At 41.5% G+C, this 23,452-nt stretch overlaps 1 protein-coding gene across 6 annotated transcripts in view; it reads left to right on the forward strand.

Moving 5' to 3' along the window:
* The window catches only part of LRRC4C (leucine rich repeat containing 4C), a 983,140-nt gene that overhangs the window by 838,177 nt on the left and 121,511 nt on the right, over positions 1-23,452 (forward strand). For all 6 annotated transcript variants that reach the window (XM_029582724.1, XM_029582719.1, XM_029582720.1 and 3 more), the window contains one exon: positions 1,082-1,161. The gene's annotated coding sequence lies outside the window, so the exon portion shown is untranslated. The remainder of the gene's footprint in view (positions 1-1,081; positions 1,162-23,452) is intronic.

Raw genomic sequence — 23,452 nt, forward strand, 5'->3', positions numbered from 1 at the left:
CTTCTCCTCCAAGAACTTATCCAAACCTTTTTTGAACCCAGCTACACTAACTGCACTAACCACTAATATCTAGTGCACTTCAGAAATGATAAATAATAGGTCCAGATTTTGCTGGAGCTACAAATTATGGGAATCTGGGGACCTTGTCTAAGGGGTAGATTTAAGTGCAGGAGACAATTAGGACAAAAATGTGCAACAAGCCCATGAGCTAGTTTGTATGCACAATTTTTAGCAAAGACCAAATAAAAATGTGAGCATATAAATAGAAACTGTTTTTGTTTTCTTTCTCTGGATTGCCTTGTAGAGGGAAATTTTAGGATATTAAAAAAATATTGGACAACTCAATGGACCTCTGGTCTTTAAACCTAATCACCATTATAACTATAAATTGCCATAATCTGATGGAGGCAGCCATATTAAGATTTGAGAGGAAATAGTGAAGGATGATTAGCATGAACTTTCATAGCCAAACCAGCTACTGAAGCATTATATTGATAAGCTACTGTAGCATTATATTGATATTGGAAATCAGGAGGAGAGCAAGGATATGCAAATTAAAAAAAAAAGATTAGTAAATTTCAAAGATTTGTCAAATTAATGAACCTCTGTTAAAGAAACTGTTTACTGAAGGCAAAATCCACAGAGAGCCAGCAGAATGAACCCTTTGGATCTGCAGGAATTGCTGGATTTGCCTTTGGTTCCCCTGAGATATGCAGTGCAGAATTTGATGGATTTTTCCAGTGAAACTCTGGGAATTTAACATTTTCTTTAAAAAGTGAGCCAGGTTGAAATTCTTTTGGGTTGACTTTCATAGCGAGTCATTTAAAGATCTCAAAAGAACCAAAGAAAAGGGGTAACTGAAAGGGTAAAAAGTAGGAAAACAAATAATGAGCAGAAAATCATAAAAAGAAATCTAAAGTAAAAAGAAAAGGTTATTTACTTATTTATTTTATTTATATTCCACTTTTCAGCGCGGTTAAATTGTAGAGTTTTGTTGAACTATTGTGAAATATTATTCAAAGCAAAGGTAAACTTCCAGAGATAAGCAGAGATGTGACATATCTATTTGTATTCTTCTCAGGTACTGGTGCTTTCAATACAAAGAAAAAATATCCTACCTGCACTCACTTGACTGGACGTGAATCAGATCTACTGGTAAAGGTAAAATAATAGCAATCTTAAGTTACTTTTGGTCTGATCCACTTGGGCAGTTATTACATTTTTACTCTAAAAGTTACAGAGAAACTTTGTTCTAATTCCAAAGTTATCACTTTTGCAACTCATTAATTACTGGCAATGTTATTGGTTATTTAGTACAATATGTGGGTGAAGAGATAACTGGATAAAAATATACTTGATTTTAAGAAGTTAAAGATTAATTTAATTGCATAAATGATTTCAGAGCAGAGTGTTTTTTTCTTATTTTTCTTAAAACTACAATTAGCTAAAATCATTCAGGTGTAATATTATCAGAATTACACAATATAATAAGTGTCCAATTAGTAATACATTAATTTCTGAAATAACACATTATTCTGATTAAAGGAATAGTATAAAATTAAGTGTCATTGAAGTGATTTAAGTAAAAAAAAAAATGGTTTTCTTTCTGATGGGTTAGGACCTTCAAATGAATGTTTTGCTCATACTGAGATAGGAATGAACTTTACTTTTAAGCTATGATTTGTTGGGTAAAATGTAAATTTCTCAAATTTACTACTAGTGCTTTTCTTAATATTTGCATTCTACCAAAGACAACATTCTCCTGGAGTTCAGATATATATATATATATATATATATATATATATATATATATATATATATATATATATAAAATATTGAGCTGTGCTTGGAAGTTCTTTTAACCAGGAAGGTGGTGCCAATGAGAATTGAGACTATTTTTGTTCCTTTCTGCCATGTTCTTAGTCTCTGATTGCAGTTTATCCTTTGAAATTTACATGAAATACAGAATGTGTAGAGTTGTCTATGCACTGTCACACCCTTTCGGTTTCTGAGTCATGGTATAAGACAAAAATAATTGTCAAATTGTGTCAATCCAAATACATTAGATCATATTTATTTGTGCGAACTATTATCCTTCTGTATAATATGTTTGAATGCATAAATAAGGAATATATTAGGTCATATGCATGCATCAAATTGACAGTGTTAATAGGTTTGGGTTTATATATTGTGTATTGCCTAATCATCAGCAGACATAATTGTCTTTATTGTTATAGATTGCTTCCCTGCCTCAAAACAAGACACCCAAAATGGGTTTACAAGTTAAAATAAAATATAAAATATAAAATGAACAGAGATACCATAGAAAAAAAAAAAAAGCTCCAGATCCTTGGCATCATAAATCTAACCCACATAACCTCCTACCCCCACGACAGTTCCACCATCCACAACATTTTATCCCAAATACCCTCTACTTCAAGCATCTCTTTTTCTCCATTCTGCCCCAAAACATCCCCATTTCATCCTCCCTGAAAAGCATAAAAGCCTCATTTCATTCTTCAAAAGCACCCTTTACCCCACAGTCTTAAAACTAAAGACCCAAGTGTCTAAAATATAATACTTATCAAATGAAGCCATGGGGAACAACCAAGACTTCATCTTTTTTGAAAATACTAGAAAGTTCTTATCAAGCCTAATTGAATCTAGTAGAGAATTTCAACGTATCAGGAGAGAGAATCAGAAAAATCCAGGGCCCTGACCAATGCCTTCTTTGCCTCTCAAACTGTTGCAACAAATAACTTCTCCCCTTCACTAGATCTTAACTCCTGTCTGGCAGAATACCAATTTAACTTGTTTTTAAAGTCAAGTCCCTCCCCCCAGCCCTCTCCACATACACATATAGCTTTAACAATTTCATGCAGATTATTAACAAATGCTTGCACAATGCAAAACAAAAAAAAACCTGTCAAACAAGCTAAAGAAAGACACTTATTCAATAATATTAGTTTAATGGGATCAGAATTTCTCCTTGACTCTCAATTCAGAGACGGTCATGTTTTCCACCTTAGACTCTTAACGGAATAAAACACAGGAAAATAAATGCATGCCCAAATTCTTCAATGTACCTAGCAGAGTTGTGTGAGCAAAGAAGCCATCACGTCCTTAATCATGTATGCTGCCAACCATCTTGCACTTTTCTGTTCCCAAATCTGGGTCACCTTGTGCCGTTGAGGGCCATATACCATGTGACTAGAGAGGGTCAGGTATAGAGAGCATTTCTCCTACAGCATGGGGAAAACTCCTTAGCATTTCTGGTCTATAGGGCTTGATGTATCAACTCCTTTTCCAGTGAGTAGAGGGCTAAGGTTATATAGATCACATCTGTGTGGTACAAGTTCTCGAAGAATGCTTTGCATCGAAGGTTACTTTTATTTCTGGACACAAATCTTGTTGAAGAAGAAGAAAAAAAAAAGTCAGTGGAAAATTTCCAACTTAAATTTCTCCTTGAAGGAAGTCTATTTTTAATCATGCTTTATGTCAGTGAGAATCTTACAGTGCGTGTAGGTAGTATAAAGTGGCTTAATAACAAGGTAGAATGCTGTACAACATCTTTAGAAAACCTGTCCAGTGTTTTACAAATCTGTTTTCTGAATAAAGCTGTCAGTTGGCATGTACCATGGAGCAGAAATATAAATAGCATTTTTTTGTTTTACAGACTGTACATGAAAGGTGTCAGTATGTGTCTGTTTGTCTTAATAAAGAGTATAAGCTATGAAATATTGTAAGATAATACACAGGGATGTTTATTTATTGTACTTATGTTCTGTGAAATCCAGCTCGCAGCTGATCATTGCAGGTTACAAGATTACATTCATTAACAAATCACACAACATAAATACAACAATAACAGTACATCAAATACAAAATTAGTATTACATAGGCCTGCTTGAAAAGATTAAATTTGAGCTGCTTGATATATAGGTCATCATCAAGTTGAATCTGGTTCTGTTTTAGTAGTGGCCTGAAACCTGTATTTTTGGTAACTGGTTTATTCCAAAGAGTATTTTCTGCCATCAGCAAAGCCACTGTCAGAGCTGATAATACTTAGCAGCCCCACTAGCACTCATCAGGAAGTCCTAGGACTCACTAGAACCCTCTCTTATTGTGGTTAGCGGACTCTATGATCATGGGAAAACCTTTGCTGAGTCTTGGCCCACAGCTCTCTAAGGAACTGTGTAGCCCTGTTTATCTGTAGAAAAAATAACAACACTAACTTACTAACGCCTTGGAAGAGCAGTTAAAAAGCAGGACAAGAATGGGATTATTCCAGTGTTTATAAAGTCATCTGGCCATCCTAGCCTTTCATTTCTGGGTTTGGTCCAGAGGCACCTTAGAGATAGGGACAGGACAGTAACTCTAAACGGTACGCAAGCCAACGGACACGGCCATTTTATGTGTGCAGATGTGCACGTATTATAAAATAGTCTGGCCATGCACACGTGTCAGATTTTAAGTGGGCATGTAAATCCCGCTTCTACCACATAAATCAGGGGATTTTGAAAGGGGCACTCGCTGATGCCATTCCATTTTATCAGTTCATCTCCATTTCACCCAGTTAAGAGAGAGGTCATCCAAACCCCCCCCCTCCCCCCAGTTTAAAATATATAGGGGTAATCATTGCTGAGTCCTTCGACTTAGAAGTGCAGGTCATGACATAAGAACCTAAGAGTTGCCATGTTGGGTTAGACCAAAAGTCAATTAAACCCTATATCCTCTTTCCAATAGTGGCCAGTCCAGGTTGAAGGTCAAGGTCCTCTGTGGGGTTGGGAGCATAGTCAATAAGAGAAGAAATTGAGCACATCAGTTCATTCTGATACTTCTGGTCCTCTAAATTTTTTTTTAGAGCCTTATGCAAAGTCACACAACCACTAGAACTGGTGAAGAAATGCTTGTAGTGCAATTATAAGGAAGAAGAGCACCATCTGAAAGGAAACACGCCAGCCCTGTTCTCAGCTATGGCGTGGAGACATGAGCACCATAACTTCCACCTTTCCAAATATTGAGCTTGCTTTTACTTTTAAATAAAGAAACATGAAAGAGTCATTGTGTTATCCGGTGATGACACACATTGTGCTTTATGCTCATCTGTGTTTGCTACAGAGACAGAATGGGAAGAACTGTGTAGAAAATAGAACCCATTATGTTTAATTTTAGTATCGGCCCTTTAAAAATAACATTTTTCTTCAATTATTCCTTGATTGCGTTCCTCCTTTGGAATCTGCAGATGTGCAGCAGAGAGTAAGGGGGGGAAAAGGAAAGCTCAGTAAGATTCTGCTGGGCTTACACTGGTGGTTAACAAGGAATGGATTTCAGGCAGGATAGAATTCTTCTGCAGAATGACTCCTACATCTGTTAAGTTGGAAAATAAAGACCAATAATTTGAATTGGGTTGATCATTATTGCCTTGCATCACACACAGCCCAAGCTAAGCAAGTCACAATGTCTCCTTTAAGCCTGTGGCATTCATCCTGTTGGGAAATGTATAAAGTGGGAGAGGGCGTGGTGCCACAGTCTGCCGGGATGGCTGCTTTCCGTTTCTCAGAGCTGTTCAGCAGGAAGATGCACCAAAGGGCATGCATGATAAATTTTCCAAGTGTAGGAGAAGGTACTTGCCCTTGAACCCCAGTGCAGAGCGCAGTCTCTAAAGGGTTTCCTCTTGGTAGGATATAAAACCTACGCTCTGAGACAGGCACAGGAGAGAGAGAGAAAAAGAATCAGGTCTACTGTACAAGAGGGCAAATATCCTTTGGGGAAATGATGTTTTTCAGAAGACCTTCAAAAGGCAGAAAGAAAAAGCAACAAACTTAAGACTGCTGTTCAAAATGTACTGCTATACAGGACTTTACTGAGGACCTGGGAAGCTGCTCATGTTTTAAGATGAGCAGGTTCTTCAGCTTTTAACATTCTGTATTTTCTTCCTTCCTTGAGAAATGGTGGCTGTGTGCGATTTTTAACGTCTTCATTCAATCTTAGGAAACCTCACTTCATTAAAAAAAAACAAAAACCCATTGAAAATCTGGAGCACTTACAGAGGCTCCCCATATTTTCATACCCCAATTCAGCGACTCCCTTCTAAATGTGCCAAACATGGACCCTAAATCTGACCACTTGGCTTTGCTGTGGAGCAGGGATTGAGACTGCCTGCCCCCCAGGACTGTGAACACTGCCACCACAGCGTCCACAGTCCCAACAAGCCCAGGGTGAAGAATGCCGAGCCGGGAAATAATACCTTTTTACGTTCAATAGTCCCTCCCATCTATACATCTACATATAGGACATCTTTCTCATGAGGACCATTTCTGAGAAAATGAGGAATTGCCTGAACCGCCTCCATTCCCCCCCCCAAAAAAGAAAATAGCAGTTTGGAAATTGCTTGTCCTGACTGCACTGGGAAAAAGACGTTGCGGTTAATTCAGAAAAAAATGTCATTTAATGGTTTCAAATGCGGAGTAGGTGATTATTTCTCTTGAAGAATGATTGTCATTCCTAAATCGACAATTCTTTCTCCGTGAGAGAACAGAGAGAAGAGAATTTTCTTCCTCCTGTAGATTGTTTGGTTTTGCAATCACACTGAACCGTGAGGGAACATTTCATGCTAGAGACTTTCAGTTTGTGTATCTAAATATATATATCCCTACTTTCTAAAACTTAGTTGCAAGATCACATCTTAATATTAAAAAAGCAATCTAGAACAAAATAGAGCAAATGTTCGCATAACTGTTGCCTCACCATGATGTTGTCAGGTAATGTATTCATTTCTGGTAAATCCTAAATTATAGTGTAGCATTGACCTTGGACACACATTCAGTATAGGGTAAACTTTATTTAACCAATACTCTGCAATGAAGAGGGGGTGTAACACAGCCAAGGTAATATTTTCTAGTAAATGCCTTTTCCTGAGGTTTTTTTTTTTTGCATAAGTTAAGTAATTACACCAATTAGACTGATTAAAATTTAAAGGGAGAATTCTCATGGAGCATTTCCAAACAGTTAGCTGTATGTTTTTATTTTATAGCGCACATTACAGCATCCAAAGTAGACCCGGCCCAGAAGGGCAACACAAATGATAAAGGTGAGCATTGGGTCCCTCATGAGGAAAGCTTTGGGCTGCTTCAGCTTGGAGAAAATATGTCTGAAAGGGGTTATGTTAGGGGTTTATAAAGTCACAAGTTCTCTGGAAGAAATAAATAGGCAATAGTTTTTTTCAGATCGTGCAAGGAATAGGGGACACTCACTGAATCTTAGAGAGAGCACATATGAAGCAAACTGGAGGAAGCATTTTTCACTCAGTACACAATTAAGCTATGGAATTTGTTGCCAGAGGATGTGGCTTAGCTGGGAAGCTTTTATGCTAAGGAATTTATATTCAAAATATTTAGCAAGTTCAAATCATGTTTTAGCCAGGTGAATTTAACCATTTAAAAATTGGGCCCTTTTAACTGGCTAAATTTGTGCAGATAAAGTCATTCAAAACTAGCTGGGAAAAATAGGGGCTGGGTTAGAGGTGTTCTTAGGGTGAGCTTTCAGATTTACCTGGTTAGTGCAATATTCAACATTAAGCAAATACATTTATCTAGACAACCCCAGCGACACAAATGGCAGTCCTAAATTTACCTGCCCAGATTTTAAACAGGAAGATTTATCCAGATATCCAGCTGCTGGGCTGATTTATCTTACCTACTCAGCGGGTTTTTGAGTGTCGAACCCAATTGTAGCAAACTTATCCATCCATGTCCTTTAATCGGGATATTTTACTAGCATTTGCCTCTATAAGATTATTTTTTAAGGAGCCTCACAGAATCAACATTAGGGCAATTCTATAGGAACAGAGCTACCCAAATCTTAATATTGTTTTAAACCAGCAGATTCAACCACCACCAATCCATATTAACTTATATAGAGGGAATCTTATTTTCATTTTTTATTATTCTTTATTTTTCCCAGGAATGTATCAGGGTTTATTATGACAAGAAGAAAAACAGTTGAAAAGATTGACTCATTATCCGGGTAGATATCAGAATTTATTTTTGTGGACAGAAATCCATGCACTAAATCATTATTAAGCAGATCCTCCCTCTCAGCAACTCAGCAGTATCCCCATCTCTATCCCCATCCCCTGCCTAGGAGATCCCTATCCCTGTCGCTCTCCCCTGCCAGGAATCTCCCTCTTCCTCCTCACTCCCTACCGGTGGTGGCTCTAGGCTTGTCCTTTCCTTCAGCAGCAGCTTACTGAGGCTCCCATGCTCTGCACATCTACTTTTGTGCAGGGCCAGGGAGTTTGCCAGGAAGTGCTTCTGGTGGACAAGGCCTGCTTCAAATGCATTTGTAACACCAGGTAGCAGGCACTTTGGCTGCTTAGGGGGCGTGAGGAGGAGGGACTTTAAACATGGCACAGACAGCACTTGAAACACAGCATGTGCTTTGGCTTGAAGCCTTGAAAAGCTGCATCTGGAGCAGCTGTTTAATCTGAATATTGGTTTAAACTGATTGCCACCTTTGGAAAATCTGGAAATTTGTGGGTAAAAATCAGTTTAAATGGAAAACAAATGTCTCTACTTACATAATACAAACCATATTTATCAAATAATGGTTAATTTCAGTCTTTACAATATAGTCAAAATGTGCATTATGGAAATTCACCTGGGGGAAAGCAAGATGGCCACTTGACCGAGACGCCAACTTCTGCTGCTCCTGTCCCATTGCTCCTTTTCTTTCCAGTTGTTCTTATGGCTTCCAAACACAAAGGGGAAGGTAAGGGTCTACACCCCAGAGACCTCTTACCTTGAAGGACAACAGCTTATCATGTCATTTGCGTCTCCTGCTCCTGGATCGGGTGGTAGAGGTCCCAATGTGAAAGTCAACGGAGGAGCGCTGATCTCTCCCAGGGAAGAGGCTTCCCTCGGCTCCCGGAAGTGATTCCTTTTTGATGGCTGCTACAGCATGGGTCGAAGGCAGACCATTGCCAGTACGGTCCTGCATCTAGTGTTTCATCTTTAGGAGAGCAAGGATCTGCTCCAGTGCTGATTTCCTTTAGTTTCCTTAGGAAACCTGGGGGCAGTTTCTTTGCCTGTACCTTTTGATAATGGTACTTCCCTGTTGTTACCATCGTTGGAGTGTTTCTTCCCTCCGAAGAAGCCTGCAAAGTTAATTGTAGATTCTCTATGGGAGCTGATATTGCAAGCTGGCCGGGCTCTGACTGTTTCTACTTTTAAGCTGGATTCTTTTTTGACAAAGTTAGACCCTGTGGTTAATATGCATGCGACTAAGTTGGGTGAAGATGAAATTAAACTTTCTTCAATTCAGCAAGATTTATCCAAGGTGACCACTGTTCAGGCTCAATTAGTTCAAGAACAGGGACACTGTTTCCAGAAGGTCTGAGTTCCTGGAGAATTCTTCACATCATTTGAACCTTCACCTCTTCCAATTTCCTAAAGTAATGGGGGAACTCCCCATTATGACCTCACGGAGATACTTTATAGACTTTTAAAAAATTCCATCGGACTCCCTTCTTTCCATTAACAAAGCTTTTTTTTACCTTCTTCCTCCAGCTCTGTTCCTTCTCCCTCTTTAATGTAACTCATCTTATTGAGTCGTCTGTTTACGAGATTATAGACCAATGCCACCCTGCTTGTTTTTCCTTTGTTACTGAGGGGCATCTAAGCAAGATAATGTCTTTATATTTTCACAATCTTAATTCCAATTTTCATGGGCAGGTTATTCGTATTTTCTCAGACCTTTCGAGGATCACTCAGGAGCGGAGAAGAGGTTTTCTTCTTTTGCGACAGGAGGTGCTACTTTTATTCTTCATTACCCCTGTAAATGTTGTGTTACTTACCATTCAGTTAGCTGTATTTTCTTTTCTCCTGAGCAGCTTAGATCTTTTATTGATGCAAGGAAAGTTGTAACATCTTGCCAGTTCCCTTGTTGATCTGTGTAGCTTGTATGTAGTTTAAGCAGGAGTCTTATTCAATGCTATGGCCTTTTCTTTACAGTTTCCTTTATAATCTCCTCGTTTTTCTTTGCTTTCCTCACAATTTTCTTATTTCATAATGGATAGCAAAATATGCTGATTACATATTGTTTCTTTATGCTATCTCTTTTGTTATTTCCATTTAAGATTCACTTCAAAGTATTGTAATGTGTGCTTTGATCTGTAAATGCCAATAAAAAAATTGTGCATTATTGTCAAAAGGATTCTCTGCAGGTAATTGGGAGTTTATATGCAGAGAAGGCCTTTTGAAAATTGCTTCTCCTTCCCTTCCCTCCCCCCCTTGGGGATAAGTATGCATGCTGTCAAAACCCTGCATACTTTTCTTTGCAGGGAACAGCGGTAGAACCGAGGCAGGAGCAATCCCCAGGCACTTCTGCGATGTTGGAAAAGGTGTCACAATTGAAGCTAGCACTGGAGAACTCCCAAAGGGGCAGCTCAGGACTTCAAGCTAAGGTAGAACAGGTCTTCTGCCTGGACCACAGGTTGGGCCTTGGGTTCTAGTGGCTGGCAGGACTTAGGCTGAGGTTGGATTCAAGTTGCAGGCTGGAACTTGGAGGCAGAGACTGGAGATAAGAACTGGACATTGAGGCAGGACAGGACTAGATACAAGCATAGGCACACATGGAACTAGTCTGGGCAGGCTAGGAAGACTGGGACAAGGCAAGTCCCTGGCAGTACAAGGAACAGACCAAGACAGGACTAGACAGGATTGGACAGGGACAAGACAGAACAGAACAAGGAACACAAAGGCAATGATTCAGAAGACCTGTAGGCCACTAAGCATAAGGTCCAAAGGCCTGACAGGAAGATACTAGGAGGCCCGGAGGCCACAGGCTAGTCAAGGCAGAGTTAGAAGGCCTAAAGGCAGAGCTGTAAGGCTCGGAGATAACAGTACTAGGAAAGGTAGGCCTGGAAGGCCTAGAATCCAGAGATTAAGACAAGACAGAACTGAAAGGCCCAGAGGCCACAGGACTAGGCAAGGCAAAGCTGGAAGGCCCAGAGGCCACAGAGCAAGACCAGGTGGAACAGGGCCAAGCAGGAAGCCAAGAGCACTCAATGACAAGGCATCAGTTATTGCAAGAAGCAGGGCTAAATAGGCCAAGCCCGGATGATACATGAGCCCATAGAGACTATGGCTGGAGTGAGAGCAGGAGTAGCTCCATAGGGACCTCTGGTGGCAGGGAGGCTGCATAGCAGGCTGGATTGGGGGCTTTATTTTTTTAAAATATCCTGTGCCAGCAATTGGTTTCTTCTCCCCCCCCCCCCCCCCCCCCCCAGGAATGAAGATACTCTGGTCCTTTTTTTTTTAACAATTATTTTTGGGTTGTTTCACATAAACAAAATGAAATAAAAACTATAAACAAAACAAGAAAAAAGGAAAACCAAAAGAAATGGGAAAAAAAAAAGTAAGTGTATACCTCTATTTCCAGTACTTGAACACAAAACCGGATGGTGTTTGAAAATTTGAAAGGTGTCAATCTTTCGTGTATAGTTGTTTAAGTATAAATTTTACATACTGATTTCCTTAAAAGCTTCTGAAAATATATTACAGAGTCCGGCAACAATCATGGTTTACATGACTTTATAGATTTTCTCGTCAGGAAGATTCTTCCTTACTGCGCATTATCACGACTTTTCATGTCAGAATACAGGAACGAGATAAGCTCTACCATGGTGGCCGTAACACCTTGAATGTAGCTGATCTGATCAGAGTGAAGATCACCAATTTGAAGGCACTGCCATTAAATAACATGTTGTGTCTGACACTGAATTACAGGTCGTCTTCCTTTGTCTGCAGTCAATGGATTGTTTGATTCCAACATTTTGCACAGTATAAGAGCATAAGATTATTTGTTGATTTTTATATACCGACATTCGTCGGAACATCCTGCCGGTTTACATTGTAACAAAATAACAAGAGAGTGAAATACAATAAACGGGGAGGGGGAAGGGGGGAGCAGCAATGGAGGAGGAGAGAGGACAGCAGTAGTAAGGATAGAGAAGGAGAGATTTTATAGGAACATTCAAAATATAAATTAACAATAAACAATATATGTACAGGTGGATATTTTAGAAAATATAAATTAACAATAGACAACATATGTACAGGTGGGCTGGTAGGTACCAGACCATTGATGTCAGTAAATGATATACCATACTGGGTCAGACCAAGGGTCCATCAAGCCCAGCATCCTGTTTCCAACAGTGGCCAATCCAAGTCACAAGTACCTGACAAGAACCCAAACATTAGATAAATCACAAGTTACTATTGCTTATTAATTACCATAATAGCAGTTTATGGGTTTTTCCTTTAGGAGCTTATCCAAACCTTTTTTAAACCCAGTTACACTAACTGCTGTAACCACATCCTCTGGCAATGAATTCCAGAGCTCAACTATGCGCTGAGTGAAAAAAGAATTTTCTTCATGGAGTGCCCCCTGGTCCTTCTGTTATCTAAAAGAGTAAATAACCGATTTACAATAACTTGTTCAAGTCCTTTCATGATTTCATAGACTATCATATCCCCCCTCAATCGTCTCTTTTCCAAACTGAATAGCCCTAACTTCTTTAGCCTATCTTCATAGGGCAGCCGTTCCATTCCCCTTATTTTGGTTGCCCTTCTCTACACTTTCTCCAGTGCAGCTATATCCTTTTTGAGATGCGGTGATCAGAATTCAAGGTGCGGTCTCACCATGGAGCGATACAGAAGCATTATGACATCCCCCATTTTATTCGCCATTCCCTTCCTAATAGTTCCTAACATTCTGTTTGCTTTTTTGACTGCCGCAGCACACTGAGCCGACGATTTCAATGTGTTATCCACTATGATGCCTAGATCTCTTTCTTGGGTTGTAGCACCTAATATGGAACCCAACATTGTGTAACTACAGCAAGTAATTGTTTGTTGTGTAACTACAGCAAGTAATTTTTCTGATGAGAGAGTGCTGACATATTGTGAATGTTATTTGCCTCTTTAATTCTGGTGCATATCAAATGCTTAGAATCACATTAAACAGTTGTGTACCTTGCATTGAATTTTGGTCCAGTGACTTACCCTAGGTCATGCTGCGAGAACGGGATTTAAACTTGACTTGGGGGGAGGTGCGCAGGAGCTGGGTGGTGACGGTTACCAAGCTTTGCAAAAATAACATTTGGCCATTAGGCCAAGTTGTCCACACCCTCTTTTAACTTGGACAGTCCTGCTTTCCAGTCAAGCACTGACAGACAGAGCAGAAGGAAGGGAGACAAATGGTAGCTGTCTTTTTCTTTTCAACCGTAGAAACTTGGCAGCCAAAACTGAGGAGATCTGAGGCCTTTCCAGGATAACAAAGCAAAAAGCAAACAATAAGCTCCATTTCCAAACCATGCACTCTTTTTTTTTTATAGCAGCAGTTTAATTATTCCCTGTCTTTGTTCTAGTATGTCATAAATGTATTTATCAGAAATAAAGGATTGTGTTCTACATTTCCCTTCCAGTCTGTTAGCTGCTTGTTCTTTTAGATAGACTACAATTTCCTTTCAACCAGAAATTCTGTAAGGTATCATTGCTCATGTACTGTAATACAGTCAAGCATCAGAGGCTTTTCCAGGTACCTCGGGATAAGGAAATATTGAGGCGTTCAGCAGATGTAATAAAACCAACCTTCCCCTACAAGCAAAATCATAGGTAAAAAATGGCATCTGTGCTCAGATTCAGGTAGACGGGCAGTGCCCATCTCCCAGTTTAATGTTGCCTGCATCTGCTCTCCTTCAATTGACATGAAGTTGCTACTTTGCCTGTGATAAAGGCAAAGCAGAAGGGGCTTTCAAAATCTTTCAGTGCTAGAAATTAAACACAAATGGTAAAAGGGGCAATTTTAATAATTATGCGTGTTTGCTAGTACCGCAAGTTTCAATGCATGGATATAGTACCCTATATTAATCTGCAACCGTTTTACCAGCTCTTTGCTTAATTGTGTCCTTGCTTTCTATAATACCTTCCGGCTCTGCAGCAGAATTTCTTTTTTCATTCCATGGGCTGCGAGTTACTGCTCCTTCTCTAGTGCGTCCGACATCAAACCTGCCTCCCCCAGAGACTAAACATTATACTTCCACTTGGTGACTGACAATTATGCATGTGTCTCCTGTCTTGTTCATCTACCCGGTATATTGAGCATCTCTGTGACACTCAACACTATATATCTGGCGTATACAGGACTTCCCTCAGCCGTCATTACTGGTATAAGCCTCATCTGTGGTGCCAATGCGAGACGACCTCCAGTTCATGGGCCTCTCTCTTGCTCAGTATAGCAACATAAGCCATTGTGGAGTAGGATTGTATCAGCTAGAGTCTAATTATTGATGCAAGGAGAAAATATGCATTCAGTGCTAGTGAAAGCCACTATTTAATCAGATTTTTTTGGAATGACTAGGGATGCGCTTTCATTTTAAAACAACAGCAACAGTGATGAAAGTTATTTTGTTTTGCTTTCATAACAAAATGAAAGGAAAGCAAATGAAATTTCATTTTGTTTTTCTATTTTAGTGTGTATGGAATAGTTTTAATGTTCAATAAATGGCTTTAGTGCATGGTATAAACATTTATCACATGCTAAAATGGGAAAACAAAACTAGAGATGTGCATTCATTTTTCACGAATTAGACAATTTCAACGAAATTGTCTTATTCATCATGGTTTGGGGGCACTGAAAAAGAAATCGGAGTGGCCTCGGAGGGAACTTTCCTTCCACCTCCCCTCACCTTCCCCTCCCTTCCCCTACCTAACCGACCCCCCCCCCCCTCCCCCCGGCCCTATCTAACCCCCCCCCTACCTTTGTTGGCAGATTTACGCCTGCCGAAAATCTGCGCGCGCCAGTGGGCTGCTGGCACGCCATCACCCGACCCGGGGGCTGGTCCGGAGGCCTCGCCCATGCCCCCGGGCCGGCGTCACGCCCCCGACACGCCTCCCGCCCCGCCCTACCATTCGTGCCGCCCACCCAACACGCCCCGACACGCCCCCTTTGCAAAGAACCAGGACTTACGCGCGTCCCGGGGCTTGCGCGCGCCGCCGAGCCTATGCAAAATAGGCTCAGCGCACGCAGGGGGGGGTTTGGGGTAGGTTTTCGGGGGGTACGCACGTACCCCTTTGGAAATCTACCCCTTAGATTGCAAGTCTTCTGGGCTAGGGATACTACCTGAATGTAATCCACTTTGAAGTACCTGCAAAAGTGGAAAAATATATACAAATGAATTTAATTAAAAATAGGTATGCAAAATTCTGCTCGCATACAATTGTAAAAGTATTGAATTGTAAGTTTACAAAAAATGGACTTAGCTATGATTGGGTGTTATTTTAACACCTTGTTCACAATTGTACTAACTCCTTACCACCACTAAGAGCCTTTCAAAATGGATGCTAATCCAATCTGCACGGGACATTTCCTAAAAACATCTTCTGAGGGAATTTCTCTCCAAGTACTCGCTTACTTCAGCTTTTCAGTCGCATCTGAAGGAAGGGCCTATGTGAACTTGAAAGTTGATTCACCACAATATCTTTGAATTATTATGTCATTGATCCAATAACAAGTATCATCATCTACAAAGAAATCCTCTTTTCTCTAAGGCCAATAAGCTCCATATTCAATGGGTTTGTTCAGTCGAGTTCAGCACTTAGCCAGAAAAATGCCAGAATTTAAAATTTCCCAAGAGCTAAATGCCTCTATAAAAACATGAAGAACATAAAAATTGCCAAACTGAGTCAGACTGAAGGTCCATCAAGCCCCAGTATTCTGTGTCCACCAGTGGTCAATCCAGCTTCCAAGAACCTGGCAAGATCCTAGACTGTAGATAAGATCCTACGTTACTAACACTCAGAGATAAGCAGTGGTTTTCCCTGAGTCTACTTGATTAATAGCAGTTAATGAACTTTTCCTCCAGGAACTTGACAAAACCTTTTATAAATCCAGCTATGCTAACTGCCTTTACCACATCCTCTGACAATGAATTCAAGAGCTCAATTGATTGAAAAATAATTTTCTCCAATTTGTTTTAAATCTGGTACTTACTAATTTCATGGAATGTCTCTCAGTCATATTTTTTTTGAAATACAGCTGTCTCGTCTCCTAGCTGAATAGCCCTAATTTCTTTAGCCTTTCCTCGTAGGGGAGCCATTCCATGCTCCTTCTGCTGTTCACCTTCTCTGTACTTCGCCAGGGCAACTCTATCTTTTTTGAGATGCAGTGACCAGACTTGCACACAGTACTCTAGATGCAGTATCACCATGGAGTGATTCCATTCTTTTCCTAATAATTCCTAGCATTCTATTTGCTCCTTTGAATGCCATTGCACACTGAGCCGAGAATTTCCAAATTTTGTCCACCATGATGCCCAAATCATTTTCCTGGGTGGTAACGCCAGACATGGACTCTTAACATTGTGGGTTACTTTCCCTATGTACTTGTCCACATTAAATTTCATCTGCCATTTCAATGCCCAGTCTCCCAGTCTTACAAGGTTCTCCTGCAATTTCTCAAAATCTGCTTGTGATTTAACAATTTGGAATAATTTTGTGTAGGATGCAAATTTGATCACCTCACTCGTTCTCTTTTTCAGATCATTTATAAATATGTTAAAAAGCACCAGTCCCAGTACAGATCCCTGAGGCTCTCCACTGAAAAACCTGATCATGTAATTGTACTCTCTGTTGCTTGTCTTTTAACCACTTTGCAATCTACAACAGGACATTGCCTCCTATCCTCTTACTTTTTAAATTTCCTAGGAGTCTGTCATGAGGAACTTTGGATTTTCAGAAGGCATTTGACAAATACACTATGGGGTAGATTTTATAAATGTACGCCCGCGCATACTTTTGTTCACGCACCTCGTGCAAACAAACGTACGCCAGATTTTATAAGAAACGCGCATAGCCTCGCGTATCTTATAAAATCCAGGGTCGGCACATGCAAGGGGGTGCACATGTATGCACCTTGCGCATGCCGAGCCCTGCGCACGCTGCCCGTTCCCTCTGAGGCCGCTCTGAAATCGGAGCGGCCTCGGAGGGAACTTTCTTTCGGCCTTCCCCCACATTCCCCTCCCTTCCCCTACCTAACCCACCCCCCCCATCCCTATCTACACCCCCCCTACCTTTATTGTGAAAGTTATGCCTGCGCCGATCGGCCGCCGCTGCGCGATTCCCCGGCCCGGGAGTGATTTCGGAGGCCTCGGCCACGCCCCCGAAACGCCCCCGGGCCGGCACCACGCCGCCGACATGCCCCTCCGGAACGCCCAGAATGTCGCGCTACCCCCCCGACACGCCCCCAACACACCCCCTAGCAAAGCCCCCGGACTTGCGCGCGTCCAAGCCTATGCAAAATAGGCTCGGCACGTGCAGGGGGTTTGTGAAACGGTTACGCGCATAACTTATTCGCGTAACCCTGTCAAAATCTACCTCTCTATTCACAAGCTCACCATTATCCACATGGAGGCCAATATTCAATAGGCCATATAGTTGAGATGTTATCCAGCTGAAGATGAGCTGATACCTTGTTCTGTGACTTGTTCTGTGTATTCAGCTGGATAAATGTCTGGCTGAATATACCTACTTATTTATTATTTATTAGGGTTTTGTATTCCGGCATTCATTAAAAAATATCACGTCAGTTTACAGAGTTACGCAAATAACAGTTAAGATATTTGCAAATCAAAATAAACAGACTAAAATATATTTTTTATTTATTTATTATGGTTTTGTATACAGGCAATCATTAAAAAAAATCACTTAAGGTTACCAGACTACATGTAGCCGGACAATAACTCCTAACTGGCTGTATTTGAATATATCCAGTTAGGTTTTTAAGTTATCTGGCCTTGTGTGGTTGAATAAATTGCTACTTATCCAGATATGTGTAAAAGATACCCGCTCGGAAGCAGGTCTAAAGTTATCCGGACGTATGCAACACTCTGCTGCATCAGACGCGTAACACAAACACTCCTTCAACATCAGTCTGCCGAGTTTTCCCTTTCGATGGATATTTGTTTATTGAAAATATCCCCAATTTTAGTAGAACCTTCATGAACACCCCTCCCCCAGCTTATGTACTGCTTGAACTGTGTGCAGTACGGTGTGCGTTTAGGGCTGGCACCACAGGTTGAAATTGCCCGCCAGCTGCATAAAATGATCAGAAATATAATGGATAAGAAACAGTTTTAAGAAAGACCTGTGTTTGTTGATTGTAGTTGAAGCGGTCTGAAGTGTTGTAATGCTAAGGTATGTAAGGACATGAAGGGCTCTGAAGGCAATGGCCAAAATGTAGGCTCTGGATGTACTTTCTCGTGTATTAGCCTGGAGGTAGGTAGAGGGTGGTGTAGTGCATGAGGGATTGCCCACACTGAAGGACTTTTATTTTAGGGGGGGGGGGAGAAGGGGCTTGTAGCGTAGAGCAGAGCATATTTCTGCTATTTACGCCGATCCAATAAAGCCGCATGGAAAACGAGTGCTCAGTGTTGAGTGCCCGCTTTCCTGGTGCGCGCCCAGCCACCTCTCCTGAGTGCACGATAGAATATTTAAATGAGGGGTCGCTCGGCTGAGGAGATGCTAAGGACAAATGTGCGCCCCGAGCGCCTCCTTGCCAGCAGGCGCCCAGGAGAGATGCCTGTCAGGTGGCTGTCAGTGGGTTAGGAAAACGTACGCTCAATTTTACCAGCATCTTCTTTCTTAACCTGTGCACTGCCACATCTCACTGTGCATGTAGAACTGGCCCCAAAACCCTAGAGCACCACCAAACCCTCACCTCCAGTTACTAGTGGGCCCTCCTGTACTGGTATAATGAATTCCCTACTATGTGTGCCACCCCAGAGGTTCTCTCTCTCTCCTTACTCCTCTCCCTCCCTCCTCTCTCCCTATCTCTCTCCCTCTCCTTACTCCTCTCCCTCCCTACTCCTCTTCTCTCTCTCCCCCTACTCCTCCCTCCCTCCTTACTCCTCTTTCTCTCTCACCTCTTTCTCCTACCCCCTCTCTCCTCTCCCTGCCTGAAAATGCCCAAAATACAATTTGCAATATTTATCGCAAATCCTGCTTCGGGCATATCGCACAGCTTAGTGCCAGGGAAAAAGGGGTAGTTATTTCCGTCATTAAAAGCATGCGTTACGCTATCACATGGTGTGGTAATGCCCCTCATTATCATCACCCAAACTCCTCCCCAATCCCTCTTCTCTCTCTCTCTCTCTCTCTCTCTCATCCTTCATTTATTGACTTACTAAGAAAGTACAGAGAAAAAAAAGATTATTTGGTTCATTTTGTTTTGTTATGGGGTGGTTACGGCCAAATTTTGTTTCATTGGAGTGGGTTTTTTTGTTTTTGGGGGAGGGGGTTTATTCATTTTAGGAAGTAGCACACACTATTCAGGAACACTGTTCTATTTCCCAAAAAGAATAGCTTGAAATTTTCATATTTTTCAGCACCACAAGGGATTCATTTTGTTTAAAATGAACCCAACCAAAAAACGACTTTTTGGATTTGGTTTACTTACTGTACATCCATAGCCTTTATTTCCACGCAGTGCATACTATCAAACTGAATATGCTGCATGTGTTTCTTTCATCCTGAAGGCCATGCTGTTGTGTGTATGCGTGTGTGTGCGTGTGTGTGCATGTGGGGGTGGAGGGATTGGAAGGAAAGTGGAGTGAGAGCAGTTGAAAACTTTTTTTTTATTTAATGAATAAGCGCTGGTATTTTTGTTTTCATGTAATTATGTATCTTATGTATTGTGATATTTTATTGTTTTAAGGTAATGCTGATTTAATGTGTCTATGGATGTTCACATGTAATCCACCCTGAACAGATTTGTATATTGGACGTTGCGTAATATAAGACTTTGAAATAAATAAATACATTTTAATTGGACGATATTCAACAAGTACTTCACTTTAGAAGCTCCTTTGAGTGACTATGGTAATGGAGATATCTCAAACTGCAGTTGGGGGATGGGGGTCCTAGTGGTCAGCATCTAGTGGTGTTTTCTCCCTAGAAAAGCCGGATTTAGTGTCTCTGTTGCATAACAAGCTATGTGACAGCATGTGGACTTTACAGTTTAAATCTCAACCTCTGTACGTTTGTGGCAAAGAGGCTCAGAGTAAGGTATCTATCTGTCTCTTCCATCCCGTGTGGTCCAATTGCTATAGAATTTTTTATATTACAGGATGGCTATTTTGTTTCACATCTAAAAAGTCTCTCCTATGTACAGTGCAAAAAAAAAGGACATTTTACTGTGGTTCTGATTTCCCTGGATAATACAATTGGATGAGGCTTTAAAAGCACTATTGTGCAGGATGACCTGGAGTTATCTGGTTATCATATTGATTTCTCCCTGGATACCTCATGAAATAAGTGAAACTGTGGTATGTTCTTTATAATTTAAAACAATTGCATATATTTTTCAAATATAATTTTAGGGAAAACATCCATTAGCTGTTAATCACTCTTCCCATCAAAAATGTCTTGAGCATTACATAGTAGTTGTACAACAGACATCCATTAGGAATGTGCAGTGATTTGAATGACACGTTGAACCATTTTGAAACAAATAAAACAAAAATAATTTTTATTTCATATTGTTTTAGTTGTAAGCATGCATTAAATCAGAGAGTGAAGTAGCCAAGTAGAGCAGTGGACAGAGCCAGAGAAGCCAGGGTTCAAATCCTGCTTTTCTCAGGGATGACCCTTGTAACCTTCAGCAAGTCACTTCACCCTCCAATGCCTCAGCTACAAACAGGGAGCCAAACTTTCAGACCTATTCACAGTTCATGTAAGTGGATGCACAGAGATTAATGCTACTCTTTTATAAATCATGCGGCGGAAGCTGAACAGTTTATAAAATCCCACATAGTGCTGCGCTGAAAGTGCACACACATGGTTCAGGATGCATGAATATTTTCAATTCAAGAAGACACTTCCTGTACCTATTTTATAAACATAAGCATGAATGCTTTAGATGTGAAAAATAGATACCATGTATGCATAATCCTCCTGATTTATGTGTGGAAGCAGGTATTTTATAAAATCTACGCATAGACCATTTTGAAAATTCTTGCTTACGTGCATACCTGAAATGATTGGTTTGCCGATTCCTCCGTTAGTTCACCCAGTCCATCTCCAGTTCATCTAGACCCTCTAGGACTTCACCCAGACCTCCAACCCAAAAATTGCAGCCATCAGACAAGTCTGCTTTCGCTTGTGCCAATCAATGAGCAGACATGAAAGTCTATTAATACACTGGTAATGTATACACTACTACTACAGACACTGTACTATTTCCTTTCTGCCTTTTCCTGCTGGGAAATCTTTCCTTTCTGCCTTTTCCTGCTGGGAAACCTTTAGTGCAGGCGATTCCATCAGAAGCTGCCTACCTGCTCCATTGACCTCTGTCCATTCTGACCTCACCTTCCAGTGATGTCACCAGTACAGGCAGGTCAAGAGCCAGCAGAGAATGCTGGATCTACTGCTTCTACAGACTGTGCTGTTTCTTTCCCTCCTCCATTTCTCTGCCAGGAGCTCTGGGAATTTTCTACCTTGTGCCCATTAACACAAATGATTCTGTTGGAGGCTGCCTACCTGCTCTACTGACTAAGGTCGATTCTGGCCCTCCCCCCCCCCCCCCCCCCACCATCAGTGGTCACCAGTATAGGGGAGGTCAAGAGCTGGTGAAGGATGCTGGGGTGGGGCATGATCTGTCATGCACATGAAGGTGCCCAACCAAAGAGCTCCTTTGTGTGCTCCTCATGCATGCAGTGCGTTCTTTTGTCCCTGCTTATACTGTGACCTCAGTCAATGAGTTATCAAGCAGATTTAATTCTGTGTGTGAGAGTATAATGCTGAATCAAGACCTCTCTAATAGTAGGCCAGTAATTCTTGGAAAGGGTAGATATGGTGATTTAAGTTATGTGGCGCTGGGCATTCTCATGATCGGCCTTCCTATTTAAAACCAATTCCCTATGAGATTTCTCTGAATTCTGGAACTTGATCTTTCTATAAGATTCTGTTAAATGTGCAGTCTGTTATAAGGAAAATTGCAGTTATCTGCTACAGTTTACAAAGCTGACTTTTTATCTTTTATCCGAGACTTAGTTAACTGAGACTGACTGTGCTAATGAATCATATCTGTCCTGTTGGTTATTCAATAATCCCTCAAGTACTGAGCAAGAAAAAAAAGGTGGTGGCTCGCTGATTATTTATAAGAGCACATTTAAAGCTTCATATGAAAATCTTAGCAATGAGACACCATATGAGATGTTAACGTTATATTTGAAAACACCAAGTATGTATGTATTGTATTCTGTCCGCCATGGTTATTGTTAGCAAGCTATTTCCCACTCTTTCAGCAGCTTATGCTATCTAACATTGGCTTAAATAGAACATAAGAAAATGCCATACTGAGTCAGACCAAGGGTCCATCAAGCCCAGCATCCTGTTCCCAACAGTGGCCAATCCAAGTCACAAGTACCTGGCAAGTACCCAAACACTAAGTCTATTCCATGTTACCATTGCTAATGGCAGTGGCTATTCTCTAAGGGGCAGATTTTAAAAGGGCCGCATGCGTAAATCCTTCCGGATTTACGCGCGCAGGGCCCTCGCGCGCCGGCGCACATAAAGCTCCGGGACGCGCGTAAGTCCCGGGGCTTTCAAAAAGGGGCGGGAGGGGGCATGTCCGGGGGCGTCCCCGAAACGATGCGGCATTTCGGGGGCGTGCCGCGGCGTTTCGGGGGCAGGCCCGGGGGCGTGGCGCCGGCCTGGGGGTGTGGTCAAGGCCTCCGGACCACGCCCCTGGGACCGGAGGACGGAGCGGGGCTGCCAGCGACGCGCGCAAAGTTACGCTTGCTGAAAGCAGGCGTAACTTTGCCAACAAAGGTAAGGGAGGGTTTAGATAGGGCCGGGGGGGTGGGTTAGGTAGGAGAAGGGCGGGGAAGGTGGGGGGAGGGCGAAGAAAAGTTCCCTCCGAGGCCGCTCCGAAATCGGAGCGGCCTCGGAGGGAACAGGCAGGCTGCGCTGGGCTCAGCGCGCGCAGGTTGCACAAATGTGCACCCCCTTGCGCGCGCCGACCCCGGATTTTATAAGATACGCGCGGCTACACGCGTATCTTATAAAATCCAGCGTACTTTTGTTCGCGCCTGGTGTTTTTTAAAATTCTGCCCCTAAGTGAACTTAATAGCAGGTAATGGACTTCTCCTCCAAGAACTTATCCAATCCTTTTTTAAACACCACTATACTAACTGTACTAACCACATCCTCTGGCAACAAATTCCAGAGTTTAATTGTGCGTTGAGTAAAAAAAGAACATTGGTATTGGGGGAGTTCAACTTACATGTTGATGTTTTTCCCTCCCCATTGTTTGTGAGCAATTCCTTGATTTAATGGCCTCGCTCAGGTGGGACCAAATAGTGCACTATTCTACTCATAAGTTGTGCAAT

The sequence above is a fragment of the Rhinatrema bivittatum genome, chromosome 17 (assembly GCF_901001135.1).
Source record: "Rhinatrema bivittatum chromosome 17, aRhiBiv1.1, whole genome shotgun sequence".
NCBI lineage: Eukaryota > Metazoa > Chordata > Amphibia > Gymnophiona > Rhinatrematidae > Rhinatrema > Rhinatrema bivittatum.